Below are 9964 nucleotides of genomic sequence, written 5' to 3' on the forward strand. Positions count from 1 at the left end.
CTCTGGGCACCTGTTGCTGGCCCTGGCATCGGACTGGCTGAATTGGGATGGACTGAGGTTCCCCTCCCCTGGCAAACCTAGCTTAAAGCCCTCTTTACCAGCTTAGCTAGCCTATGACCCAAGATGCTCTTGCCCTCCTCTGACAGATGGACCCCATCAGCTACCAGAAGACCAGGTTTCTCAAAACGAGTCCCATGGTCTAAGTAGCCAAACCCCTGGCTGTGGCACCAGTCCTGTAGCCATGTGTTGATTTGCCTAATTCAACTGTCCCTTTCAATCCCCTTCCCTTTGACAGGGAGGATCGATGAGAAAACTACCTGGGCCCCAGAGTCCTTTACCACTGCTCCCAGGGCTCTGTAGTCCTCCTTGATACGCCTCAGACTGCTCTTGGCTGTATCACTGGTGCCCATGTGAAACAGCAGCAGTGGGTAATAGTCTGGGGCTGTATGAGGCTCGGTAGTCTCTCCGTGACATCCCTGATGCGAGCCCCCAGTAAGCAGCACACCTCTCTAGAGAGTGCATCAGGTCAGGAGATGGGCGCCTCTGTGCCTCTCAGTAGAGAGTCACCTACCACTATCACCTGTCGCTTTTTCTTGGTAGCACTGGTCTTTATACAGGGAGCACACTGGGCTGCCTTACTGGGCTCCAGCGTCTCTCCTGATGCTGCGGGTCTTTCCTCCTCAGACTGCAGCGGACTGAAGCGGTTCTGCAGGGGCACCTCAGGCTTTGGGGGAAGTCTCTTCCTCCTTCTAGTCCTTGCCTTTGCATCCTTCCATTCCTCTGCAGTTTTATCCCCCCTTCCTTCTGAGTGTGCTGCTGGGGGGGGTGGTTTGGCTGTTTGGCCATGGACTGTGAGGCCATGCAGACTGCACTTGGACCCCATTATCCATCTCCTTCTCAGCCTCCTTGATGTTACACAGCCTCCTCACTGCCTCCTGCACCTCAGCAACCTGCTACAGGAGGTCCTCCACGTGGGCACACCTGATGCAGGCAGGTCTCCTGCTGCCCATCCCTGCCCCAGGCAAAAGATCAAGGCACTTATTGCAGCCCAAGGTCTGCACTCTAGCCTCTCCCTTCAGCAGCTCTGTCTGGGTGGAGGCATCGGTCACTGCTGGTGTAGATGGTGCAGATCCCCGAGCTGGAGCTGCAGCCTTTGCTCTCAGGCAAGTGCTCACTATTCTGCCTTGAGGTTCAGGTAGGGTGCCTGCACCCTCCCTGCGCTGCCCTTCCTGTGCACTCTTCCGTGCAAACTGCCATGCCACACTCTGTTTGCCTGCTCTGGTCACAGCGCTCATGGTCGCTGGTGCTCCCAAGGCTGCCTTTTGTAGGAGGGGTGGCAGTTGCTCTGGCAATGCCCCCGCCTTGTCAGCGAATCTCCAGGAGAGCTGCTGGCTCCAGGTGGCTCTCGCCACTGCCCTGGTGTTTCCTTACCTCAGGATAAGCTGCTGTGCACCAAGATCTATCGCTCCATTGCGGGAAAGGCCGGCTCCGGAACAGCTCCCATCGGAGCTGATCCAGTTCAACACTGGCAATCAGGGTGTCAGAAGGAGCTGTGCCTCAGTACCAAGTATTTCTGAGGCAGCTTGAACTCCTTCATAGGCTGCCAGTATCTCTTTTTCAGTTGGAGTATAAGTCCTCAGAACCTCTGTATCCCTGGCTCCAAAACCCCAGGGGTCGACCTCAAGTCTCCCCCGGTGCCTTTTGCCAGAGGCTCCAGGTAGGGCCATTCTCCCCAGCTGCAGTATAGAGGATGTTCTTTACTTCTGGTCCCATCCACACTGGTCCAAGGGCCACTGCACGGACTATCTCTTGTTTAATTTGCTCAAAAGCCTGTTGTTGCTCAGGGCCCCATTTAAAGTCATTCTTCTTGCAAGTCACTTCGTAGAGAGGGCTCACAGTCTGACTGTAATGGGGAACGTGCATCCTCCAGAAGCCTACTACGCCTAGGAAAGCTTGTGTCTCCTTTTTGTTAGTTGGCGGAGACATGGCTGTTATTTTGTTGATCACATCCATTGGGATCTGATGGTGGCCATGTTGCCACTTGATCCCTAAAAACTGGATCTCTTGTGCAGGTCCCTTGACCTTAGCAGGTTTGATGGCAAAACCAGCTTCTAGAAGGATTTGAATGACTTTTTCCCCTTTCTCAAAAACTTCTCCTGCTGTATCACCCCTGGACGCGTTCCTGTGTGATATGGTCTAGGTAATCCTGCTCCGGCAGGGGGATTGGACTAGATGATCTTTCGAGGTCCCTTCCAATCCCTAACATTCTGTGATTCTGTGATTCTGTGATCAATGCACTGCAGGTGTTCCGGAGCTCCACCCTTCTCCAGGGCAGTCTGGACCAGTCCATGGCAAATGGTGGGGCTATGTTTCCACCCCTGGGGCAGTCGATTCCAGGTGTACTGGATACCCCTCCAGGTGAAGGCAAACTGTTGCCTACACTCTGCTGCCAAAGGAATGGATAAAAACGCATTTGCCATGTCAATCGTGGCATACCACTTGGCTGCCTTTGACTCCAGTTCATAATGGAGTTCTAACATGTCCAGTAGAGCAGCACTCAGCAGTGGTGTGACTTCATTCAGGCCACGACAGTCCACAGTTAGTCTCCATTCCCCATTGGACTTTCACACTGGCCATATGGGACTGTTGAAGGGGGAGCGTGTCTTTGCAATCACCCCTTGGTTCTCCAGTTGATGGATCGGCTCATGGATGGGGATCAGGGAGTCTCTATTAGTCCGATATTGCCGTCGGTGGACCACTGTAGTAGCAATGGGCACCTTTTGCTCCTCAACCCTCAGCAGCCCCACAATAGAAGGGCCCTCTGATAGACTAGGCAGGGTAGACAGCTGTTTAATTTCTTCTGTCTCCACAGCTGCTACACCAAACACCCACCAGTACCCCCTTGGGTCCTTGAAATACCCTCTCCTCAGGTAATCTATACCAAGGATGCATGGGGCATCTGGGCCAGTCACAATAGGGTGCATCTGCCACTCAGTCCCAGTCAGACTTCAGCTTCCAATACAGTCAGCTCTTGGGAGCCCCCTCTCACACCAGAGATACATATTGATTCTGTCCCTTCAGAGTTTGATGGCATTAGGGTGCCTTGTGCACCAGTGTCCACTAGAGCCTTATACTGCTGTGGTACTGATGTGCCAGGCCATCGAACCCACACAGTCCAAAACACACGGTTGTCCCTCTCCTCCACCTGGCTGGAGGCAGGGCCCCTCTAATCCTGAACATAGTGTTCGTTATCGACATCTTGGTTCAAGCAGCTCACATAGGTTTGATCCCCATTACTCACACCTGGTAAATAGGGATCCAAAGCCCATCTACGCTGTCTGGAGAGCTTCCCATTGGAAACTGGAGCAACAAATCTCCTGGGAGAAGCCCCATTCCTATCGGTTCACCTTGCATCTCATGTACCTGTGTCCATAAAGCTGAGGTATATTTTTCCATCCCATTTTCGCATGTCTTCTCCATGGTCATGGAGGAAAAACCACAGGGTGCCTCGTGATGTGTACCATCTCTCCTGAGCAGGTCTTGCAGTAGAACGCTGTCTCCTGATGGCTGAGACATTCTTCGGTGCAGGCAGGGAGTGGGGCCTGTTCTCCATCTGGGACAATTTTTCCAACACCTTACCGAGCAGTTCTGTGGATTTGTCAGATGGTTTTTCCACAGCTGAGACCCTGGCCCATGGGGAGGAAAAGAGACTATCTGCTGTCTTAATTTAGCCTGCACCTGGGGCTAAACAATAGCAGTTTTTCTCTCACCCAATGTCCCTTCCCCAAATGAGGAAGGGAATTGGGAAAAGGAGAGGGAGACTTGTAGGATGAAATTAACCAGATTTAATGAAATGAAGAAATCAATATAAATGACAACACAAAACAGACAAAAGTATACTTATCCACAGATCACTGGCAAGTTGCTCCAGGAATCACAATGAGGAAGAGGGCAAAGGGAAGATAGACAGAAACAACGCCCACCTCTTCCCACCAAACCTCCTCTTTTATAGTGAGCTTGATGTCAATGATATAGACTACACCTGTGGGCCAGCCAAGGTCAGCTACCCTGCATTTAACTGCTAAGCACCTTGATCGCCATGGCTGGCCACAAACCAAAACAACAAAATCCTAGTGAAACCAGAACATCTGCATATTGCTGCATCGTTATCTATGTCACCCACTGTTGGTGCCTCAGCATCTGCCCAGATAAGTAATGCTAATGTGCTAGCGTATGACTGTGGCGCACTCAGTACCCACTTGCGCCACATGGGTCGAGTATCTCTGAGTGCATCTGGATCTAGTAGTGTCTGCGGGTCATCCAGGTCAGCAAAAATCAGCTCCCGCACAGCTATTTCCCTCAGATTCTTAACCCCTCTCTCAATGGCTGTCCACTTGCCTGGGTGGTATATGACGTGCGGAAAACAGACTCCACAACCGGTAGGGTTGTAAAGTAGGTATGTTTATTCAGCGCTGGGCAGCACGGGGGGTAGTCCCACCAAAATCGTGCGTACCTTCGCAGTAATTCAGCTTGTATTTATGTACCAAAGTATTACATATTCATCATTTCAAGGACGCCTATACATATTCATGACTTTCCCCAAGAAGGCGGTCTTTATTATAATGAGTTCCTCCTGGTGGTCGTGGGCCGGGGTCTCAGGGATGAAGGCCGTATGTCTTCCTCGCTGTGCACTTCTCACCTTTTCTTCTTGCACGGGCGTGGTAACATCTTGGCTCAAACCGCAAGACCAGTTCTAGCTGGGTTTTGTATAACCTTAATGTTCTGCAACTTGTTCTATTGAGATATGCTTAGGCAGTTAATTTATGCATCAGGCTGATAAGATAAAGAATTAAAGAATTTCTCAACCCCCAGGACAGCTCACACCCAGATCAAATAGCAAGTAAAAAAAGGAAAACGAGTTATGTCCCTTATCATATATGACATCATCCCTAAAGGGATACCTGTCCCTTACGCTTCGCAGGAGTCACTGCCAGAGAGTGAGGGGCTCTGCACCACTTGCAAGACCCCTATCAATACCCCCTTCTCTAGCCATTGGTCCCAGCTGCTTGGCTTCTCTACCATCTAACTCAAAACCATCAGCTCCATTATCCCAGCAGCAGAGCAGCCAAGTTGCTCGCCTTCATGACAGCTGTAATCTCTACATATATCTCATAGCTCACTCAGGGAAGAGGGATTGAGTGGTTACCTCTGGCTCATCCTCCTGTGATGTCCCTGGTAGGCCATCACAACCTGCTCTTTTTCTGTTTTTTGTCTTCTGTACAGGGGCGACTGATACTGGCACTGGTTGAGTCCCTAGGTTAGCTGCATCCCCCATCACTGGGGGCTGATTAGCTGCAGCCCTTGCTGCCAAAGTCTGGGTCATCGCAGCAAGTGCTGCCTGGAGTTGGGTAATCACAGTACCCAGTGCAGAGATCTGAACAGCCTCTGGGGTAGCCAGGGTGCCTGCTGCAGGTACTGGCAGGGTCTGAGTATCTGTGGGTGCTGGGGCAGCTGCAGTGTTTGTTACAGGGGCTGGATGGAGCTGCTGTGGTGCCTGGTGTAGGGGCTGGGGCTGCTGTAGGGCTTGTGACCGACAGAGTTTGTATGCCTTAAACAACTTGTTTGACAACTCTGGCTGGAGGAAGGGATGGGTGCTACAGAGGCCTGCAAGTCTGGCAAGAGATAAGGGCCTTGGGAACAGAACAATACCTTTATTGTGCCTTAACTGGTGTGATTTACAGCTCTGGCTGGAGGAAGAGATAAGTCCTACAGAGGCAGAACAGTATCTTTTCCTTGGGGCCAGCCTACATGTACAACAACTTTGCAAGGCATCAACCACGCTTGTGCAGAAGTGGGGTCATACAGCGAACACCACAACTAGGGGGGATCACGACCACCAGACACCCCTTGGGGGACCACCGACTCATTTCAAGAACAATCTAAGACTACAAATGCGCAGGTGTCCCAATTAGCATGAGAAGTGAGCAGAGGGGGGGAGACAAGAGGGATGTTACCACCCTCTCCTATCTTGCATGGAAATGACCTAAGGTATTTAGACCTTCTCACTTGGGATGTCGGTGTGGGCTCCTGCCCGCTACCTGAGGACCGATCCTGCAAGCCATTTACAGGAGGAACAACTCTGCAAGCAATTTACCAACTCTACAAACAACTTACATCACTGGATCCAAGGGTGGCTATCTCTTTTCTTCTCTCTCAGTCTCTAGCCTCTTTTTCTTTTTCTCTTTTCTCAATGCCTTTAGAAACCCAAGACACTTACAACCATGCCACTTTCCCTGTATTAATAAATTGTTCTTAATTTCATACCAGTTATTTGGTGTTGTTTCACCTTAATTTACTCCAAGGGATTTATGTACTAGTTGCAACCAAATCATAACATGGCTCATTACAGTGGTAGCAGCAGCTGTGCTGTATCCACCCTTATACCCATGTTTAAGAGCAAGAACTGAAAGACATTTGTCCTGGTTTGGCCTAAACCAGGCCAATTTTCTTTCAGTGATTTTTACTTTCAGCTAAGTCTCTTCTAAGTAACTGCACTTTCTGAAAGTAACTGCATGTTTTGCAGACAGTGTCTGCTTCCAGGACTGATAACGCTCGAAGTTTGTAGTTAGCACTGAGGCAGCGGTAGGGATGTTATGCAGAAAGGCTCTTGCTGGACTTAGTCTTAGAGAAATCAAGGTCACTGCTAAATTCCTCCCTGCTTACGAGTGAAGAGCTGAAGGGGGGTCGGCACCTGCAGGGAGGAGCGGACAGGGCAGGTGACCCAAAATTGACCAACGAAGGTATTCCATCCCATACATGTCATTTCTTGGTATAAAGCAGGGGGATCACGAGGGTCTCGCTCTCTTGCCCCTTCCTCCTGCCCCCCTGCGCCTTTCATCTGCTGTGTTTGGGTGCTGCTGCTGCTTCGGGCTGCTTCGGCGGCTTGAGCCTTTGGCCAGTGTCCAAGAAGGACTCTGTCCGTTTTCCTGCTGCCCCCGATCCCAATCTATGCATCCCTGAATCCAGCTCTCGACCATCGCTGGGCCCAGCCTGGGCCTTCCCAAAGCCTGCCCTGCAGTGCCGGTTGTGACGTGGCCAACATCGGGGGAGCTCAATCTTGGTTTTGTATATATTTGTATATATTTGATTATTCCAATATTATTATTATACTATTTTTCATTATTATAGTTTATTAAAACTGTTTTAACTTTCCAACCCATAAGTCTCTCTCCCTTTTCCCTTTCCCTTCGGGTGGGGGGGAAGGTTAACAGAGAGCGTCTGCCACAGGTTTAATAGCCGGCCCAGCTTTAAACCGTGACAACATTCAAAAGGCCTGACAATATGAGTATGGTGGTCAAAACATCCTAAGGGTATTCAAAATTCTCAAAAGCCATCGAGATCAGCCTAGAGGGAAAAGGAAAGTACATGTCACCCACTCCCATTCCATAGAAATCAGAAATGGGCACAGTTCCAAAAGAATTTATGATACCATAAACCAATGCCAAACACCATAGCAGAGACCACGCATTTGATTAGCCACCACAAAAGCAACTGTAAAACCAAACCCCAGAGAATTCCACCCAGTGACCCTACTACTGACACCAACACAATGAATGCTTGTAACAAAACCAGTCAAATCTGTGAAAACTTCAACCCTCCAAGACTCTTAAACCAAAAGTCTACAGTTCTCCTAGGTGAACTATTTACATTGAGCACCAAATAAACTGTCTTCCTTTAGCCTGCACCCAGGGCTAAACAATAAGCAGTTGTTCTCTCACCCAATGTCCCTTCCCCAACCAAGGAAGGAAATTGGGAAAAATGAGGGAGACTCATGGGCTAAAATTAAACAGATTTAATAAAATAAAAAAACCAATATCAACAATAACAGAAAACACACAAAAGTATACTTAGCTATTGAGTTACATCAAGTTGTTCCAAGAATACCAACCATTAGCAATTAGAAAAAGAAATGCAACTAACTGCAAGCCCTCCCTTTTATAGTGAACTTGATGTTAATAATATAGAATACACCTGTGGGCCAGCCTAGGTCAGCTGCCATGGGTTTAACTGCTAAGGGCCTTGATCACTATGGCTGGCCACAGACTGAAACCAAATCCTAGTGAAACCAGGACAATCAAGTGACCTGAAAGAAAAATGATTTTCAGTGGGGCCCTGAAGAACGACAGGCCTTTGAACAGATTGTGCATGCAGTAGCCCTTGGGCCAGTCCAGATAGGAAAAGATATTAAAAATGTGCTCTATACCACAGCAGGTGACAATGGTCCTACCTGGAGCCTCTGGCAGAAAATACCAGGGGAGACTCGAGGTCAACCCCTAGGATTTTGGAGTCGAGGATACAAAGTCTCTGAGGATAACTATGCTCCAACTGAAAAGAAAATACTGGCAGCATATGAAGGAGTTAGAGCTGCTTTAGAAGTAATTGGTACCGAACCACAGCTCCTCCTGGTGCCCCAATTACCAGTACTGGAATGGATGTTTAAGGGTAAGGTTCCTACTGCTCATCATGCAACTGATGCTGCATGGAGTAAATGGATTGCATTAATTACGCAGAGGGCTCGAATAGGAAACCCTAATCGCCCAGGAATCTTAGAAGTGATCATGGACTGGCCAGAAGGCAAAGACTTTGGAATGCCCCCAGAAAAGGAGGTGACACGTGCTGAAGAAGCCCCACTGTATAATGAACTACCAGAGAATGGCAAGTGATATGCCCTGTTCACTGATGGATCCTGATGTCTTGTAGAAAAACATCGGAAGTGGAAAGCTGCTGTATGGAGTCCTATACGACGAGTCACAGAAGCCACAGAAGGACAAGGTGAATCGAGTCAATTCGCAGAGGTAAAAGCCATCCAGCTGGCTCTAGACATTGCTGAATGAGAAAAGTGGCCAAGGCTGTATCTTTATACTGACTCATGGATGGTGGCAAATGCCTTGTGGGGGTGGTTAAAGCAGTGGAAGCGAAGCAACTGGCAGCGCAAAGGTAAACCTATTTGGGCTGCTGAATTGTGGCAAGATATTGCTGCTCGGCTAGAGAAACTAGTCGTGAAGGTACGTCATGTAGATGCTCACGTACCTAAAAGTCGGGCAACTGAGGAACATCGAAACAACCAACGTGTGGATCAGGCTGCTAAAGTGTTCCAAATAGACTTGGACTGGGAACATAAAGGTGAACTATTTTTAGCTCGGTGGGCTCATGACACTTCAGGTCATCAGGGAGAGATGCAACATACAGATGGGCTCGTGACCGAGGGGTGGACTTAACCATGGACTCTATTGCACAGGTCATCCACGACTGTGAAACATGCACCGCAATTAAGCAAGCCAAACGGTTAAAACCTTTGTGGTATGGGGGGCGGTGGTTGAAATATAAATATGGGGAGGCCTGGCAGATTGACTATCTCACACTCCCTCAAACCCGCCAGGGTAAACGTTATGTGCTTACCATGGCGGAGGCAACCACCGGATGTCTGGAAACATACCCTGTGCCCCATGCCACTGCCCGGAACACTATCCTGGGCCTTGAAAAGCAAATTTTGTGGCGACACGGCACGCCAGAGAGAATTGAGTCGGACAATGGGACTCATTTCAAAAACAGTCTCATAGACAACTGGGCCAAAGAGCATGGCATAGAGTGGGTTAATCATATCTGAGGAAGACCATCAGCCTGCAAACAGCTGGGCTTTACTTAAAGAGCAAAGGATTCGCTTAAGAACACTGCATTTCCAATAGTCACATTCCAAACACAGAACTGACAACAAAGAATGATTGTTGATGTTTTGAGCCCAGAACACTGTGGCTCCTGCCAGAATGGATGATGGGTGCTTAGCATGTAAATGTTGATGTTATCTTGAACTGCCTAGTCCCGCTCCTGCTTGTAGCATTTAAATAGGGCAATAGAATAACAATAAATGTCATTGCTTCCTTGAGCCTTCTTTTCAGCTCACCGC

The sequence above is a fragment of the Nyctibius grandis genome, assembly GCF_013368605.1.
Source record: "Nyctibius grandis isolate bNycGra1 chromosome W unlocalized genomic scaffold, bNycGra1.pri SUPER_W_unloc_2, whole genome shotgun sequence".
Taxonomy (NCBI): domain Eukaryota; kingdom Metazoa; phylum Chordata; class Aves; order Nyctibiiformes; family Nyctibiidae; genus Nyctibius; species Nyctibius grandis.